The sequence below is a fragment of the Anas acuta genome, chromosome 10, assembly GCF_963932015.1.
Source record: "Anas acuta chromosome 10, bAnaAcu1.1, whole genome shotgun sequence".
NCBI lineage: Eukaryota > Metazoa > Chordata > Aves > Anseriformes > Anatidae > Anas > Anas acuta.
This window is the reverse complement of record NC_088988.1, coordinates 15,265,051-15,285,376: the sequence shown is the minus strand read 5'-3', so window position 1 is coordinate 15,285,376 and position 20,326 is coordinate 15,265,051. Positions and strand designations below refer to the sequence as shown.

General features: G+C 39.0%; 1 long non-coding RNA gene across 4 annotated transcripts in view; it reads right to left on the bottom strand.

Annotated features, from left to right (window-relative positions):
- LOC137861899 (uncharacterized) overlaps window positions 1-20,326 on the bottom strand; it is a 53,473-nt gene that overhangs the window by 32,825 nt on the left and 322 nt on the right. For all 4 annotated transcript variants that reach the window (XR_011099915.1, XR_011099917.1, XR_011099918.1 and 1 more), the window contains exons 1-2: window positions 11,230-20,326; window positions 8,305-8,440 (exon numbers count right to left, since the gene is read on the bottom strand). The exon at window positions 11,230-20,326 is cut by the window's right edge and continues 322 nt beyond it. This is a non-coding gene — a long non-coding RNA (uncharacterized lncRNA). The remainder of the gene's footprint in view (window positions 1-8,304; window positions 8,441-11,229) is intronic.

Here is a 20,326-nt window from a genome sequence, read left to right as displayed (position 1 = left end):
CTGGGCCTCAAAGCCTTACTGCTGAGAACTCTGTCAAAACCTAAAAAATTTTTATGAGAGTTTTTATAAAAGAAATCTGTTTCTCCCCTGAAAATAGTCTAACCTGTCTCACTAGCAAAGAGATTTAATGAGTAGGAACTGGAGAGGAATAAAATATCTTAATCAACTTAGTTGCTATAAATAGAAGTTAAAGACCATTGAAAAACCAATTGACATACTTTCACACTGCAACACAAGTCCTTCGGAGGACTTTCAAGATTGCACCATCACGTTGGGAGGCACAAGCTAGCAGAGGACTTCTTGTGCATTCTTCACCCCATGATGTTATTTCCATAAGAAAAAGCTGGAAGTTGAAACTGTGACAACTTGCACTGACCCATGGGAATGCAAACATCTATCTCCTGATAACACGCTGAGATAATGCACGTCACCACTGCAGCCAGCACGAGGACACTTGTCTTCACTTATTTTATATCCACTCTATCACATTCCTGGCCACGCTTCCCTATCTTTCCTTTCAACACACTCCATGCATTCCTCCAGTGAAGTGCACAACTTGCTCGTTCAAACACAACTGGGCAGCACGATTGCACTTTCCTTCCCGCAGCTGAACAAAGCCCATGGGCTACTTAAAACGGCTGTTCTAGAAGGTCAGTTTTTCACACCCTGTTATGGGAGCAGCCTTCCTTTTTCTTTGGCTGTTGGCCGCAAGCTAGTCTTTCCTCCCACAAGACAGAAACACAGCGTTACACTCAGTCTGTGAAATCTGGAAACCACCCAGAAAAAAGCACACGTGCGAGCCTCCTTGTTTGCTATCCATTATTCTATTGATAACTTCTCCATTGTGTTGAAACCACAAGCATATTCTGCATCCTATTTGCCAAATTAGCCAAGACTCTAACATCACAAACAGCAATAGAATCCTTATTTTTAGAACTAGTTGACTTTTTTTGCTGGATACCGCCCTCTTGACAAAAATATTCCATTAACATTTTCATTGGTGTGTAGGGGAGCAGGAAAAAATGCTGAACAAAAGCAAGAAATATTAACAAGAAGAACTGTGTTTTGTCTTTTGCCTATTCCAGGGGTGCAGAATGAGAAAAACCCAGCCTGAAAATTTTTAATTTTATTTTGCAGAAACTTATTTTTGGACAGTTTCTGTCACTGAAATATAAAAGCATTATGGACACTCTTAGGAAAAAGAAAATACAGAATTCATACGTTTTATTTTCAGAAAACTTCTCTGGTTCTAACTGCATTTAATTCTTTAAAATTCAAATAAAATTATGTTAGATAAAATTTAATGCTGTGATAAACAGATTTACAGCATTTTAAATTGATTCCATTCAGCACTGAAATTACAGCTATCAGAACTGCAATGTCTTTCAGGTGTTTACACGAGGCTAAAGCAACTGATATTACCCATTGGTCTCCAGTGCAGAGCAGAAGAGGCTTCTCCTGTTTTTGGCATTACCTCAAGCAATGAGAGAGTCATTTGTCTGTTTCCACCTCAGATGTCTTCTGTTCCTTCCCTTGAGACAATACGCTGAATTAAACCATTTGTCTGGTGACTAAGAATCCAACCTAATGATGACTGGATTCACAAGTGTGGATTTCAGCAGGTGTCAGATGTGATCTCAATTTCTCTGCTAGGGCCACAGAATCTTTGTTTTTGGCTGCTAGTTTTGTTTTCTCCACAAGGTTCTACTTTCCAATGGGGACACAGAATTCACATTTTTGATAATGATGTCACTAATCTTACATCTTTACAGTAATTTTTTTTTCTTTGAAGAACCTCTCTCCTTTCCCTGCCAACCAACTACTATTTATCACTTGTGTCGTGGCTTCTAGGTAGTGTTGTACATAGCAGAGTGAATTACTCTAATATTCATCTCAAAAGGCAAGCAATATGATTTGTTACTTACCTGGCGCCAGAAAGAATGAAAACCATGCAGTATAGGATACACGTTTTAACTGGAGAGAAATTATTTGAATTTAGCTATAAGAGTTTTTTCAGTTAAGCTTTACCAGATGCAGTATTGTGTCACATACCAAATTCACGGGAAAGCAAAGAAAACAACTCCTGAAGTCTAATACTCAATGTTGGAGTTTCCTCATAATGTTCAGATATCTTCCTGTTTGTCTTGGGGATGCGGTTTACAAGGCTGTGCTTTTGCATATACATAATTGAATACAGTGACCAATTTTCACCACATGAATTGCAGTACCAATTTACAGCTTTTGTTCTAAAAAAGATATTTTCCTTGCACATCAACTATAAAAGTTCAGTCACTTAAATTACACAGATTGATCCATCTGTGGTGGAAATGACTACTTAAGCTTTATTTATCTAGGAGTAAGCTATGCACCTGTTCTAACCTCTAGACAAATTACTGCATAATCCAGTGTCTGCTAATAAGGTATTCACAGAGTCTAAAACTGAAAATATAACCCCTTTTGCCTAAAACCCTTCAGACCTACCAGATCTTTGAAACTCATCCTGGAAAACATCTCTGCTACATGACTCAAAGGTCAAGCAGGAAGAAGGAATGTACGTTGGGTCTGAGGGCAGTAGAAGACCATCCTTCTTGCACTAAATACATGATGAACTGAAGAATACCATCTGATCTGCAGAGATGCAATGAAGAATGAAGGATGTATCACTGGGGCTGATGGCTGAAAACTCCACTTTTACTAATACCTGAAAATGCATGGGTAGCTACCACGCAGTTGGAGAACTTTGAGAGCAGTCTGCAAGCAAAGCATGCTCTGAAGAGACCAAAAGAGCAAGAAATGGCTTTGTGCTCTTATGGAAAGTTTCCAGATGTAATTCAGACATTGCCTTAGGTACACTGCATTTCAGTAATCCAACTTAAAAGTTAAAAACCCATGAATAATTTTATAATAGCTCATATGCAAATTCAAAGACTTGCAAAATCCATTGTTGCTTACGTGGCTATTGATAAGATTCCTCAGCTCAGTGCAGAGGGAACAAGAATTTTATTTCTATAATTTCCATCAGTTGCTTCTTTTAATAAAACGTACTGAAAACCTCCAGTTTAAGTCCCAGGTTCAAGTATGACAAGGGGAAGCATGCTGTCTGCGCTCAGCTGTGATCTCCCTCCTCCCAAAAGACACTGTGGACACATACAGTAAGTACACACATTTTCAGAATATGAGCCCTCCTGGCCTTGAGGCCATGGTCAGCAGGAGGGGTGACAAAGCAGAAGCCTGCGGTGCATGACAGCAGTCAGGGCAAATTAACAATTGCCCCTTCTATTCACAAAGAGAAAAGAATGGAGCCATTCAAGAGCAAATCCATCTGTCCCTGTGAGGGTTCACAAGAGTGTCAGAGAAACCTCATGGCCAACAGTCTCTAAGTACTGGCACACAGGAATCCAGCAGAATCAGCATGGATACTTGGTCTTTTGTCCACCCGAAGAAGCTCCACTGTCAGGACGCTGTTTTTGCAGCCTGCCTGCTTGAAGATTCAAGGTCTGCTCAGTGCTACCTTTGCCAAGAAGCAGAAGGGGAAACAAGAGGCAAGGCAAGACTCTTGTAATTTTCATCACAAAGTGAAGATTTCTTGAGCATGAAGGAAATAACTGCTTATTTAATAGTTGCTCACTTGTTATTTTTCCACAAAAAAGCATGAACAAGGTATGTAGGGAACCATAAGTCTCTTAGGAGCTAAACCAATGCCTTCCTTAAGTCTTTAAATGATCGTGCCTGCGCTCACAGACAGTGATCTCAATGCACCCTATGTCTGCATTACTTATCATCACTGGGATAACCCTGAAAATACAAATCACAGGTAAGTGCATGCAACTGTGTGCCCGTATTTGCAGAATGCAGGACACACTTCTCAGGAGCTTTCTCTACCCCATGCATATCAACAGATGCCAAGTCAGGTGCTAGTGATAATATGTCAGCTGTCAACATTATTAACTCACTGCTCATCAGGGCACAGAAGAGAGAAGGATGGGATTATGAATATTTGTACATTTGCTGGGAGTACTGATCTCATCTTAGCACCTCTAAGAAGGTGCCTAGGAGAATGGAAAAGACCTCTGACCTCTTCCTGCAGCAACAGTTTTCAGAAAGTCCAGAATTTATGCCCGTCCCTGAGTGGAAGCCAGTGGGCATTCCTCATAGGCCTTACGTATACGCAGGCAGCCCTGAGTGAAGTCCAAGCCCAAGGAATTCCAGACAAGCACGATCCCTGCCAACATCTGCACAGCTGACAGAGGAGGTCCATCTCAGCTATGCAGCCTGGCGGATTACAACATTATCTGCTGCTCATACCAAATCAGAGCAATTCTTTCTCCAAAGCAGATCTAATATTGCTCACCACGTACAAAATGCAAACCTGGTTTTGCCAGCCTCCTTAGTCCCTGGCATAACTTTTGAGCATGAGATCATAAGGCCGAGGAAAGATGATGAAAACCTTCTTTGGTTCCTCTTAGGTCATCTATCTTACTTTTTTTATTTTTATCCTGTAACAGCTGCCAGTGAATTACGATAATACAGATTAAGAGGGTCATTTAGGGGTTGTTGTGCCACTAACCGAGAAAAGAAAATAGCAGTATATCAGGTCACAGATAACACATGAGACAATAGTCCTTCCATCTCCAATCTGTACAGACTCAGTACTCTGCTAGAGTATTCTCTCCCCTCTTCCCCTTCAAAGGGAAACTCAACCTCTCAACTGAGTTGGGAGGAATTATATATACCCTTGCTTCACTCCAAACAAAATGCCTACGTTAATTTGTCCAGCTTTCAATTCAATTGATATTTTGGAAAATTGCTTTTATAAACCTAAGACTCATGTCTTTCTTCACTCAGGCAATGCTTTTGGTGAAGTGTGTCAGCAAGAGATGTAAAGAAGCAAACTAAAGACTTCAGATATGATCCTGAATATCAACAGTATAATTGTAATTACTTCTTCTGCAGGTTTACTAGGAATTATTCTCTTCCCTCATATTCTCAGCAACCCAACAGGCTCAGGAGTAGCACAGCACTGATCTATTCAATCGAAATAGCTCTCCAACTCAGAGGAGGCCAAAGCCCAGCCATTTGCCTGCTGTTAGTAGACGGTCCTGCCATGTGGGATAGCTAATCCTACTAAGGAATAGTTTTGCATGTGTGTTCCTGTTGTAGGTTTAAGAGCTCTTGAGAAGGGTTGTGCTGCAAGGACTTTTTCAGGATCAACACAACAAAATCTCAAAGATACAGACTACGTGACACAGTCTAGTAAGGTATTATTGCTATTAAAACACTTTTTTTCAACAGCTATGGCTCTGCTGCTAATAATCAAGGAGAAGCAGTCTCACTGTGAATACAAGGCTAGTGCAAGAGTAGCCCATCAGGTAGGAGAAATATTAAAAGTTGCTAGCTTCTACAAAGAATGAGGTTTCAAATAGGCTGGAATAAAGATTGACAAGGAAACTAAATGTCAGCTGCTTACCCCAGACTGGCTGCTTTATACTGGCTCTTGAGTGTGCCTCACGTTTTTCACCATACATGGAAAGAGCTAATAAAAAAAAGAATACCAAACAATCCAAACATAAAAGTGTATAGCTATCATAAAATAACACGTTTTTCTTTTCTTAGCATTTCAGCTGTCTGAAGAATACTTTTCTGGTGTAAAAGAGATAACTATATATCTTCTGATTTTATTGGCTGCAGATTACACTAATTATCATAAAAAATTACTACCACTAATAAAAATTCTATTATAAGTTACTTATAGTAATCTCTAGGGTACTATACTTAGCTTAGAAAAGATTGTAATTACACTGCATTACAGGGAGAATTTGTTTCCTGAAGCAGCTTTAACACTGTCTGTTTCTCTTAACACTTTAAAGTTGCCTTTTTTTTTTTCTTCCTTTTTCCCTTTTCAGGTCAAATGTTGCCTGTTATTTTCACTGTGCAGGATGTGATTTTATCCCAGAATAATGATCCATCTCTGTTGCAAGTGACGCAAGTGAAGTTTTAAAATCACAAATATCTGGGTGGGTTTCACCTCCCGAGGGGGTTAGCATGTCTCAATGGAAGGATGCATAAAAGGGAAGACCTAACACTCTCCGCCCAAAGGGAAACGCACTCTGTATAAAATTGCTGGAAGCTAGTGGGTGTTCACAAAAAATACAATGTTCGGATTTTATTTGACAAGACAACAATTGTTATTTTCCCTTTTAGATACTTTGCATTTTACCATCTGTGAGGTTGATGACTCTTAAATGACCTTAAATCATACCGCTGTTAATGGCAGTGGTTACAGGCAAATGTGGAATTCTGTGCGCTACCTGCCTGGGACTGAACATCAAATTAAATAGCTTTACTTTGATAGCTGACACTGTAGTAAATAACCTCAAAGTCCAACTAATTAAAATAAAATTGAAACAGTGGCCATTTCTTTTAGAAAGGGTTTCAATGCTTCAATAGCAGGGCTAATCAACATCTTAATTAACAGTCATATAAAACGAAATAGCCCATTTGAGTTGCTTTAAAATAGACAACTTATTTATGCAAAGACTAGTGGCATATTAATTGCTAACACTAAGAAAAAAATATGCCTTTGAGCTTTACAGCTTCCTTTGCACCAAAGGATTTGAGAACTAAATTGTGGAAAAAGCACATTACAGTAGTTAATTTTATGACAGACATGAACCAGAAGCATAAGCAAATGTAGGAAACTTTTGTGGCATGTTTTGGTTTTCTAGTTGTTCCTTTTTTTTTTTTCCTTCTCAAAATAAGATCAATCAAAGTAGCCTCATAATATTCCTGTTCTATTTAAAGTTAAGCATTCAGGGCTCATCCTGGGAGACGCTGACCAAACCACCTCTGACCCAACAAGACAGTTAACACCACGCACACGCATCCTTGAGCCCAGCCAGATGAGCCAGGAGCTCAAGTTCACACTTTTCACCATTGGAGTGGTCTGCTCAGGACCCTGCAAGACTGAACCTTCTCCTCCCTGATCCTGAAGCATTTGCACATGCACTCGGAATTGACCCAGGCAAACAATCAAAGGGCTACTCATGTGAGCAAGCATTTCCAGGATCAGGTCCCAAATGACTCATCTGCTCCAATTAGTCTACCTCAGGTTGTATCTTTAAATAGCTTTCATTTACTAATGTGTGTGAGGGAGGAGCAGCAGGGAGGAATTACATTTCCTTTCCTAATTACTTTACTTTTGTTGACATCTTGGAATAAGTTTTTACTTTCAGAGGAGTGGAGTTGATTTACACTACAGAAACAGCACAGCAAGCATGAGAAAATTATTTGCCCTTCCTCCTGCCAGGCATCCATTTCCTTTTCACTGTTGCTAACAATGCGCTAACTATTTATGCATTTGTCAAAGGATACCAGCATAAGAAAACTATATTTAAATCACTTCACTACAAAGTGAAAACACAAGGTAATGATTCAGACTCTATTTAAGTAATAATAATATTTGCACAGACTGCCTGGCGAGAGTGCTTGTAGGTGGCAGGAGTTCAGTACAGTCCTAGAGGGTCAGCAGTAACAAGAAATCTGAAATAGCCTTTAATTTTCTTCTTAAAAAACACCATTTAATTTATGACCTTGAAATTCACACAAAAATGTGTCATTTCCCCCAATTAAAGTCTGATTTCACTGCATTTTTCAATGAAGCTGAAAATGAAGGAGCTTTATTTGCAGAAGGAGATTCAGGGGCCTTGCAAGTCGACACAAAATGTGTTGCTTTGCTTATTTTGCTCCCTAATACAGAAAGATTTCCACCTTTGGTCATCAGCTAGAACTAACTGCAGCCCTGGCTGCCTGTCCCAGCACAGACGCTGAGGACGGGAGGATGTGGGAATCAAACTGGGACACTCATTGTTGAGACCATGTTGAGTCTGAGGCGCATTGACAAGGGAACAAGGAAACATGCTGAACATGCTCCACAAAGGAGATCAATCTCTCTGCTGTCAGCCTGGCTCTTCTCACAAACTCGGCATTTGCATAACCTCATCTTCAAAATTTAGAAAGCAAAAGGAGTCCAAACATCTTCGCAATTTACATGAGGCTTAGTCACATAATAGATTAAACAAAGACAATTCAAAGAACAGCATCTTTCAACAAATTCTTGAAAGCAGCAGAAAACAGATGGACAAAAACACTGATGCTTACGTGCCCCTAGTTTTGGCTGCTGAACAGAACGTTTCATAGTCAATTTAAGAACAAATTTGCAAATGGTTTATGAAGGTTGATATGTACAAAGAATACTTTTATACAGGGAAAGAGACACTACTACCTGCTTCCTCATGCAATACTCACCTTTTGGTTTTGAGCTGGGTACCTGTGAACAGTATGGGGTATCTGTTGTACATCTCAGTTGTCTGAAAGTCTGGTCTTCTAAAGGCCGCAAGACAACTTCAGATGAAAATACTCATCATCCAAACTTGACAGAATCCTAAGATTCAAAGAATAAATGCTGTAAGCAATCTTCTGTTTATTTACCTCTACTACATACCCATTTTTGGTCCCATTACAAATTACACATGACACCTATCATTTTATCATGGAATTGACTTTCATCTCCCATTCAGGCAGATGGAAGCAGCTAAAATGGCTGTAGGCTCTCCTCCTAACTGCTCCACCTGGCCTATGCTTGCACATTGCATGATGTGGTAACATTGCCCTGACAGAGTAGGATTCTAGCCAGACCCTCGGAGGTTGCAATGCATTTGTATTGGGCACTGTGGAACTCAAAATTCAGCTGCTGAGGGCCACACTTTGCAATATGGTCTTTGATGACCACGAGAGAAAGGAAATGAGACCTAATTCTAAGCACACATAATACTGGGTAATAAGTTGGTAACTTTGCTAAGAAAGTGCAATGGTCTTTAAATCACTGGGGACAGATATCAGAAACGTGAGAAACTGCATTTATTTCAGAGGGAAAGGAAAGAACCTAAGAAATGGTCAGAAATCATCAACCAAAGTCAACTCCTCCCCATCATACCAAGAGCTGCAAAACCAACCAAAAAAAGCAAAAACAACAAAATAAGCAGAATACCAGGCACAACCACATAAACACCAAAATGACGGCACTAACGATATTGGTAGAGCACCATTTTCTTAGCTTCTGTTGCTATGTCCTGTTCCACATCTTTTTTTCTATGCTTTCTCTACTGCAGTTACTTAGATCACCCTTTCCCACACTCCTTGTGACCCTCAATTTTCTCTGCCAACTTTCATGGGGTACAAGGGGCTCAAGATAGTAAAATTCTTCAGCTAAATAACAGCGATGAGGTAATGCTGGTGGGCAAAAATGTAACAGAAGCCAGAATAACTTAATTGGGCTGCCAAATCTGAGCTTGAGAATGAATTCATATTTTTCTTTTCTTGGTACAAACACTCCAAGCCTTGAGTATCTTATGGGGTTTAAACAATAACTGGAAGACTATGATATAGCAGCAATTCTATTAAAGCTTTGCCCCAAAGGAAAATTAACACTTATTCTCTTCCTATTGTAGGGAAACTGAGCGCTTCAGTTCTGTGTGTGTTTTCCATTTAATGCATATGTCAATATGCCTTAAAAAGCATTATTTCTAGCAGCCATAGCTGTGCCTAGGCAAAATCATTCTGATTAGGTACATACAGCTGATGTAAAAACTTATGACTCTAGCACATACCTGGGTACAAAAGCTACACAGTGAACTGCTTTATTGTTTCACCTGACCAAAGACAGGCAACAAATGAAACCTACAGATAATTCAAAACACTCTCCATCTTCTGGCAGGTTAAATGCAACAGGACCTCATGCAGCATCCCTCATAGCCCTGTCTTGCTAATGCAATGGTCTGCAACAAACAACCTAACGCAGAAGAAGGGAAAAGAGGAGAGGAGAAATATTTTTCTGTTCTCTCAGGAAAAAAAAAAAAATCAACATCCAAAAATGCTAAAATATCTTATTGAAGCAACTACTGGCTCTTTGGTGGAATAATTCCTTTGATTTATTTCAGCTTCCCCTACGCCTTTTGTATTTAGCAGTACAGTACTATTCACGTGGCATGAAAACCTATCCTGCTTTTAGAAAAATTACATAAGGATTTTACATTAACAGTTATTTACCCACAGTAAATCAACACAATATATACACAGACATCCTAAAAAAAAAATCACAACTTCGAACTCTCAAACACATGACAAAATACACCCTGACTGTGAACTTATCTTTACCCCAATTCAGGTATGACCTGAAAAGGTTGCACATTGCATTTCTAAGTTTTCAAATTGAATTTCCCCATCTCATAAGCTTCCAAGTCAGGGGAAGAAAAATGCAGGAGACATTTCTCTCAAGAGCAGCACCCGGCTCCCAGGTGAGTACTGACAGTGGTTTTACATGCTGTAGTGGAGCAAAGCCACTGCTGCAAGACCTCCTGCAAAACACCTCCCAATTTGGATGCCATTTTGTTAACCTCAGAGCAACCCTGCAGAAATCTAGCTAACCTAACAACACTGACAGGGACTTGGTTTAGACTGCAGATTAAAAAATGTAATACCCAATTCCAATGCAGATGAGGGAATCTTAAATATTATCCTGTATTATGCATGGTAATCTGAGGCAAGACGGGACCGTTACCTGGTTTGCTGGAGCTGAGATCCTCCCAGATGTTTTCTATGTAACACGAACCAAATAAATTCATTTGTAAGAAGTAAAATGTTTTCCAAGGCTTCTTTTCCATACTGCTCATTATCTAAAATCTCAGTAATTTCAGGGGGCTTCCTCGGTAAGTCAGCAGCAACATCCCCTCTCTGTCACACTACAGAAGCCCTGGTGTAGTTCTGCACGTGCCTGTGCCACCAGCTTTTGAACAACCGCCTGAATGTGTAACTTGGGCTGAATTCAAGTTTCGCACCCCTCAGCTTTGTTCCCTTCCAAGCAATTCTTGTCTTAAATGGCCAAAGCAAAGATCTCAAACTTTATTTACCATGTAACCTGTCACTGTGATTAAAAAAAAAAAAAAAAAAAAAAAAAAGCCTTGCCCAACTTTCAGGATAGAGAGACAAGGCTTGTTTCGTTTTCCCTGCCAGTTACTTCTACTTTGCAAACCCTATTCAAATGCAGACAGTTACTTTTGAACACTCAGAGTAGGTGTTAAATTGAGATTATGGTAAACAGCAGATTTCTTTGGTTGGTGAAGAAATTATTTCATGAAGACACAAGAGAATTAAGCAGAGTTTCATGTCACTTACTGTATGTGCTGATCAGAGAGTGAATGATGAGTTTCTTGCTGTGGACAGCTGCAATCCTGTGCAGCCTTCAGGTGGAAGGAAACGAAATTCACATTTTAAAAAGGAAAAAAAAAACTTCTTAGTCCTTTCAGGTAAAAAGTAAACAGATCTTTCTTGCCAGATTTATTATTCTATTTACATGTTGCCTGAACGTGTCTAAGAACATTTTGAAATATTTTCTCTTCTGTATCTCATTTCACTATTACCATGACAGCTTGTTTCTGTCAAAGAGAAAAGACTGTTGTTCTCTTCATTATACATACCAGCACTGAGACCTAGACTTTCCTTAGTCTGAAGGGAACACCAATTTGGTTGGTGGGGACTATATCATTCAAGCTGTTTGGTAACAAGCTATGAGTATGCACAAGAGACTTTAAACATTACTACTATATTCTAAAAGGAAGAGCAAGCAGGTGTTCTCTACAACATAGGTTTTAGTTCGTAATGCTAATTAGATAGCAATTACAGCTTCTGTACACTACTCGGTAGCTATCCTTAGCAGACAAAAAAAGCAAACACTACCAATGATACCTTCCATGTCCAGATAAAAAATATGTGGGGGGGCAACCTTTCCTCAACATACCTGACCTCCTGGTGGGTATCACCTCCTCCTGCAGAGCTGGCACTAAACTTCTCTCAGGTAGGCAAGCTGCAGCTTGAAAGCAGAAGAGCACAGGGCCTGTCAAGATGCTTAGGGACTGGGAAAACAACCTGAAATCTTCTACTCTATGACCATAAGTGTGAAGCTGTCCATTCTTCTCTTCTCCAAAGTGCTGGTCGAATGGCCACTGCTTGGCTGCCATTGACTCCCTCTGTTGGCTGCATCTATGTCCTCTGGCTCCTGGCTTTCAGATGGCATGCACATATGCTATTCAGAGCAGCACAGACTGTCAGCTGCTTATCTAGTGTATTATGTGACTAGTGAAGTGCCACATGGTTGAACACCAGGAAACATATTGCTTGCTTTCACTATCAATGACCTAGAGGGAAGAATATGCAAGAGAGGAAATTTGCAGTGATAAAATGGGGCTGGGACTGGGAAGCAGGTCAAAACAATGAGAGAGCTTGACAAAAAAGTGACTACTAACTTCAAAGATGAAATGCATGGCATATACAAAACGGGCTGATGCTTTAACAGAAACAAACAGACAGAGCTAGTCCAGCAACTTGACCAGAAAGCAGAATACAAAGTTTTAACTGGAGTTAAAAGTTGACATTGACAGGAGAACGACTTTCTACTTGTAATACTCTCAGCAAACCCTCTAAAACTATCTTTTTGCTGATATTTTTTTTTCAGATGCAGTTTCAAATTTCTTTCCTGGCTAAAAACTTTTTTTTTTTTTCTTTTAAACGGAATCCTGATAGGCTCAAAGAATGACAAGGTTTCTACTGCTGGAACTTAAAGAGCATTACCATACATCTTAATGCTGTTGATAAGATTGTAAGATTTGGCAACATTGAGACATACATAAACTCTCTCTTCATCCTCCTGCTTAAAATGTACCTCTTTGAAACACCTAGAGCTAGCTTGGCTAACACACCAGCCTGACCACTTATCCTACTGCACTGCATAGCTTCATTTCTCCTGCTCTCCCTTACTATCCAGGCATTAAACACAAATCCTTTTCATATGCCTACATCACCAGTTGTGGAACAAAGGAGACAGGACCAGGGTTCAACTTGCTGTGATCTGTTATGGCTCAAGCACTGCATATCCACATGAAGTTATTTCTAACGGTTCAAGCCAGTTTCCATTCCTAGGCATGCAGTACACAGGCAGAGAGCCAACTTCTGCAGGACTGCACATCTGCATCGCAAGTGGGTCAGTGGGAAGAGTAAACCAGCACATGATTTCAGCCTGTTTCATGAGGTGGGAGACAGTTTTGAATGCACATTGCAAGCCTTCAAGTATGGGTGCAAGGCAAATTCATGAAAGAACAACCCATCGTGTGCCCTAAATTGCTCATTGGGATGCACCCATTGCATCAGGGTTGAGAGCCCCCAGCACAGTGACGCTGCTAATGCTACTTATGTTATTATGAACAAATAATATGAATAACAAGAGCTAAGCTCATGCCATCTTGAAACCGTTCTATTTTGATTTTGCATGCAGTTTCCTGATGGAGTCAATTCCAGTGGAAAACATACAGAAGTTCAGAGAGAGGATACTCCAACCCAGATGCATCTAACCTAGGATCCAGGGAGCTACCAGGGCAAAATGGATCGAGCTGGGGACTTGAGTCAGATTATCGGTTGAAATTTAGAGAATCTGAGCCTTCCTCTATAGAAAAGTTTTTTGTCCCATAAAATAAAAATACTAGCAAACCATTCAAATGAAGAAGATAGTTGGACTTGCTATTACCCTATGTTATGCAGTTATTAAGTGGACACTTCATGAATTAGACAACTATGCCCTCAAACTTATTTAAGGGACTTCATCTAAAACACCAAACTCATTAGAAAATAAGATTAGGTTATCTGAACCTGTAGCATGTATTCAGTTTGACTCTGCAGTCAGGATTCAGAACAGAAGCTTAATTTGAAGTAGAATCAAATTATCCTGTACTCAAAACTAAGTGCTTTACTAAATTGCATTTAAACCACGCTTTGGTGCTGTTCTGAATTGTGGCCATTGCTATTCAGAAGTCTAGTTTGAGACAATGCAGATTTAGAAGAAAGACGTTAAGTCTATTTTCAAGAATTCTCTTGCTACTGAAATTCCTCGGTACCGTTTAAGATATTAGCTCCATATTTATTTCCTTATGCCAAAAAAAAGAAAAAAAAAGATAGATATAGGTGATTAAAACAAAACAAAAAAGCATCTTTCTTTGCTAGTGATGCAGTTTTGTTTATCCCAAATTACCAATCTTTTCCTTTGTTCCAATGGTTTCTTCTATGCATGAATCTTGGCATATTAATAAAAAATAAATTTGAGGTTGAGGCTGATTAAAACTGAAAGTAAGCCTTGATCTGACATGTTATTTTGATTGGGTTTTCAAAGTTCACATAGTTCTAGTTCTAATTTATGTTATGCATGGTATATATCTTCTTGGTTGAACAATTACATTATTCTAAACAATTATATTGCTATGATACACATAATGCATGGCTCCTGAGCATAAAGTTCTTTAATGATGGCAGACTGTAAAGTGATACAGTTCACTTTTAAAAGGTCATGCATCTTTTTTCAGTAGATTAACATTTTATCTTTTAATGGTGTTAAGAAAAGGTCAAAGATTCTAACAGATGGAATATGGAAAGCTTCTATTGAAGAAGATCAATGTGTTAAGCATCAATCTAAGTCCAGAAACACAGCCATTTAATGACTGTTGTTCTTGTTTTATTTTAAATTACCACTGTCTTGACTGTTTGAATGCTAAAATTACATTTTCATATTTTAAAAAAAAAAAAGAACGTCACTATCTGATGCATATCTATGCTTGTGTTGTATTTTCAAGAATATGTCTTTATTGTACAAAATAAGAGAAGTCCCTTAAATAATTAGCTTACCCTTAGGCTAATGGCCTGTCATTTTGACATCCAAGTGAATGCAGCAGAACGATCCCCAACAGCAACATGGAAGATAATTTTATATTAGTTTAACTGGGTACTTTTGCAATAATTTGAAGGGATATACACTTTCAATCAATTCTCTTTTCTGGTGTAACGTGCTGTTGAACAGCAAACTTTTAATATTGGTGGTAATATAAACTTACGATTATATTCTTCCAGAAGAAAATATTTGGGTACTAGATCTTTGCAAGAATATTTCATTATCATTTGTAGCCCCAGATTCTGTAAAAGAACAAAATCAAAGCATTTCTGCTCTCCCAATAACTTCAGACCTGAAGGGAAGAAAGTGCCAAGTGTTTGCAGGAGACTGTAAGCTCTTCTGAGCTGCTACATGCCTCTGTCTACTTTTATAAAGTAACTCATACAACAGAAACCATGATTGGTTTTCTGTGTGCTAAAGTAAATACAAATATAAAAAAATAACAGTAGGGGGTCAAGCTGCTTTGTAAAAAGTTATCAGACAGCTTCTAAAGATTGTCAAGCTTATGCCTCTGCAGTATGTATGTGCATTTTTCAAATGTACTTGTCTTCCAAGTTCCTATTATCCCCTCTGGTCAGGCATGCTCCTAACAAAAGGGCTCCAAGGACAAGGTAAAGCTCCAGTGGCATTAGGGATTCTCTTCAGGGTCCTTGGAGGTAACTGCTATTAAGGAACAGGAAGCGAATTTGCACTCCAGTACCCACCTACACATGAAAACAAAACAGTGAGTATTGGGGCTGCCAATATTCTTCCTTCTAATGGGAATGCAAAACAGTATTTTGATGAATTACTGAACAAGCTAAACCAGACTCAGAGTTTACAGGGATACCTGTATTAAAAATAAATAAATAAAAAAAAAAATATGTCCAATACTGGACATAAACCCAATCCAACCACACATAAATCAATAAAATATTCGCTGCTCAGATTACAATAACTAAAGGGTTAATCAAAATGCAAGTTTAAAGAGTCATCTCATATTTTATAGTTTAGCCTCATATTAGAAAGAATCTTGGAAACTTGCAGTTTCTATTTTCAGACAGAAATCAAAGTCAACCTCACCCCCATCCCAGCTTTTTGATAAATCACATATTGCTATCATCTTCTAAGTGCTAGGATCTAGGAGATAAGTTATCTTTTACTAGGATATAAGCTCCACACCGTTACCTCCTATATTTCTTTTTCACCCTCTGCAGGTCAGGCAGAGCTGCTGTCTCCTCCAGTATGGGGAAATGACACCATTTCTACAAACTGATGAGAGGAACCAAAGTTTTCCTCAGAAGAAACTGTGTTCAAAATGGACTGTGTAAAGCATAATTATGAGGTTTCACTTTTATTTATAAATATATGTTACAGAATTCAACTGCCTATACCAAACACTCCCAGCACCAGCAGCTTTAGCATTAAGATCGTACTGCCCTATAGGAGAACCCAGCCTTAGTTCCCAGGTGAAGAATGGGTTTCCAGCATATCCTGAAGCCAACACAAGTTGACTTTGTTGACCACTCTGGACAGAAGGCTCCAAAGCTGTCAACTGCTCCTTGTTTCCTCAGCATTAAGGAAATTTCAAGCACAGGGGCAGGTGGTTATTTTGAGTGCCACAGCACGGCTTGTTCATGACCACTTTCTCTTGGGTAGGACAGCCTTTGGGAGTTCGGTTATCAAAAATGCTATTCAACAGTGAACTGATTGCCTTTATTGCTCTGAAGACACATGGTAAGGTATTGGACTAATTAAGCAGGCTGCCATATTGCTCAGTTCTACTGGCTTTAAAATACAGCCCCACAAACAGCTCTGCAAAGGGGACAATTCCTACCGAAGTGTGAAAAAATAATGAAAGCAACCAGCAGACACGGCTGGCTGTTTGATCATCTGGTAGCACTTAGGATTTTAAAAGGATAGCTCAAAATCTCTTTTAAGTAGCTGAAATATTCAAGTAAATCTTCTTGCTCCTTTACTTGCTCTAACCACTGCATTTTTGGGAAGGAACATAAGCCCAAGTCAGCCTCATGCAAACTTCAGAGTCACCTTGAAACTGAGGAAGAGAGACAACTTCTCTTTAGGTGAAGCAACCTGAAGCAATAAAGCCGGCCACTGTGAACGTGCTAAAACCAGCACTCAGACCACAATTCCTTGTGAACTCCCTTCACGGTTTCACAAACAGACTGGGTAAGATAGACGAAGCAGAAAGCCCTCACTAATTTCCAAAATGGCTCGGTGGGAAAAGAACAGAGTCGGTGCAGGGCAGTGCCACGCGCTGGCAGTACACAACACTTAGCAGACAGCTCCAAAAGCACGATAGCTGCCTGGGAAAAGCTACAAAGAAATTGGCATTGCTTTATGTAAAAGCAGCAGCAACCGACGCTAAAAGCCATTATGTTCTCCCACTATCTTTGAATAGTCAGAGATGATGTTATTACAAGAGACAAATTTACAAAGCCAGAAAGCCACAGAATAATCTTCTATGGTAGCCACAAAGTCTGCAAGTCACTACAGGTAAAAGGTAAGTACGAAAAACTATGAAGTATTGATTTACTCTGTTTCAATTTTTATTTATTTACTTTCGAAGTCCGTGATCTTTTCACAGGTGCTATGGGATCCAAGAAACCAGGGAAAAGATATTTCCTTTCCATGGCTGCTCCAGAGCACTGAAAGCCAAATTATACTCCTGTAAACAGCTCTGGGATGCTGTATTTCTCCCTGAATTTGCACAGCTGTAAACACACAGATGCCAGGAAAAGAGCATTAACACATGCAGATTAAATAGACTCCAACCTGCTTTTTTCTTTTCTGTCTCTGCTCCGCAGAGCTGGTGAGAGCAGAAACAGCAAATGCTTATGGTTGTCACTTGAGTCAGCACATACAATTCTTCATACATGTAGGAACTAGCTCTGCTAAGGAAGAAAATACCATTTCCACAATGACTTTTCACAGTGGAACTGTGCCTTAAATCAAACAAGCAAGTACTGAGTCAGCTCGGTGGCAGAGCAACAACAATTTGATCTGCTACGTGGCAAGCTTTGGTTTGGAGATACTAAACAATTCCTCATCCCGGGCCCCGGGCTTCTAAGTATGATAGAAGATGATGCAATGCATCCAGACTCTGGGGAGAAAAGGAACAGTCATACCACTCTTGAGAAACCCTTTGTGCAGAAAAATTTATTGTGTGCCCCCAGGTGCAAAGGCTATGGATGAAATGCAACTCAATAAAGACAAGCCATGGTGTTTCAAGACAGCTAATGAACATTTCAGTATTCGCACTTAGTCAGATAAAGCAGTGTTTTCCAGTTGAGAAAGGAGACAGTAATCATGCGAGCATGATTTCTATGTGATAAGAAATGCTCCCAGAGTTTTTTAAGCCTCATGTTTTGTTTTTGTTTGGTACAAAGATAATCCTATTAATGAAATCTAACCAGTTCTCCCACCTTTACACTTCCCTTGTTTACTTTTTTCATGTAATTTTTCCGAGGAGTTGTATTTCATTTATAAGGGTCACCTGTCTTTTAAACAGAGCAGTAGTTTTATATTTTTCACATATATGGAGCATCGTCTTGCATACTTTTTACTTCCCACTCTATAAAGTGGTAAGAAAGTCCATTAACACATACTGTGATTTTATAATTTGTGTGTTCTGTTTGATTTCCATGTTTAAGTGTAGCTGATGAGGCCTATGAAATAAACAGCTGACAGCTTAGTGCCCACGGACAGAATATCAACATGAGCACTAGGAATTCATAACACCTATGGAAAGCAGTGTTGCATATATGCAATAACATACGAGAGAATATTTTCAGGAAATGCCTCTTATATAGCACCCAGCCAAGCTTCTGAAGGGATTATTCATTATAAATCATGCTGGCTTGATAATGAATTCTGATAGAGGACATGATGTTAATTCAGCTATTCCTTTCTCTTCTACTCTTGGATTTAAATAAAAAATAAAATAATATATTATTTTTTAGCCTTTGAGTACTTCTGTGATCTGATTTCTTACACCCTGCAGGGGACAGCATTGGGTAAAGAAAAGTAGAAATCATTTGATAAAGAAGCATTTGCTTTCAATGATCAAATTGTACTTTGTTAATTGAGATACAAAAAAAGTATTCTTTTAGGTTGGTACAAATCCTCTGTCTCTCTTCTCCCTTAAACTGCTGAATTATTAATCGAAATTACTTTGGTTACATAGCTCATTCTCCTATCAGTAGTGAGAAAAACTCTCACCCATTTGTAGACACCAGCATTACTGAAGGAAAAGAACTGCTGTGCAGTACTGCAATAACTTTGGATTTTCTTCTCCTGACGGGCTATGTAATCCTTCTTTTCAGCGGCTATGCCGAATCCCATCTATAGCATAGATGGTAGGTAGGTAGCAATGTGGGGATGAAAAAAAGTTGCTTTTCTGCTATCACCTTTCATTACAGTATATAGATGTGTATGGACACACACACACACACATTTGGTCTGTAAATGTGTACGGAAATGCAAGCCAAAATGTTTGCCTTTTATTTTTCTCAGCCATTGTTGCAAAAATAAAAAGTGTTAGCTCCCCTGCAAATAGGTCTGTATTTAAAAGTGATATTGCAAAAGGTATATGGTAGCCTTGTTTATTTTGGACAGATGCAAAGAAGTATCTCTGAACTTCTGCCAGTGATCAAAGGAACTGATGATGTAGAACAGATTCATGGGCCATGTCCTATCAGCCTGCACTTTACCCATCATCCATCATCCAAACCCTAAGCCTTTTTCTGAGTGATGATTGCACCCTAAACACATAAAATTAATCACCACTCTAGCCTGGCCAGGTGTCTTGCCTCCAGAAATTATCTCATTGCAGCAAAAGAACTGCTAGAATCTGATATCTGTACTGTAATTTAATTTAAAGAATACTGCACAGTAATGCTAAGATTGATTTACATATCTGAAAAGTTTCTAGTTTCACGAAGCCAATATAAATTCTTGGAGAAATATGTAATTGGGAAAAAATGGTTGATCATAAAATCGGGTCATTTGAATATTTATTAGTTTCTGGAATTTTCAGTTGATGCTTTCTACCTTGATTGTAGCTTAACATAGGTCTTAAAATGCAATTTGCAAAACCAGAAAGGCCAGGTATTTGAACCAGTATACATTCACTGTTGTATTCCTACCTAAATGAAACACTAGCTTTGGGAGACTGGAATCTACATAAATATCTCCTACTTGGATTTTCAGGGAGCTCATCATTTTCATGTTTACATACATTTCCTCTTTCCTTCTTCAGAAAAGGGAAGAGAAATTAAAGAGCAGGATATTAAACTATTCGGTGCAATTATACTTTCAAAATGACAATAGAGAAATCGTGGCTAAATTTGACAGTGGCTAATAAATTGGGTCAAATATATACCATATTTGTGAAATGCAGAATTCAAGATGTGCAGGCCCTGGCGTGCTTCAGCTGCTCATCTACACACAAACTCACCGCTTCTCACACAGAACACACACAGCATCTGTGTTTTACATAAATAG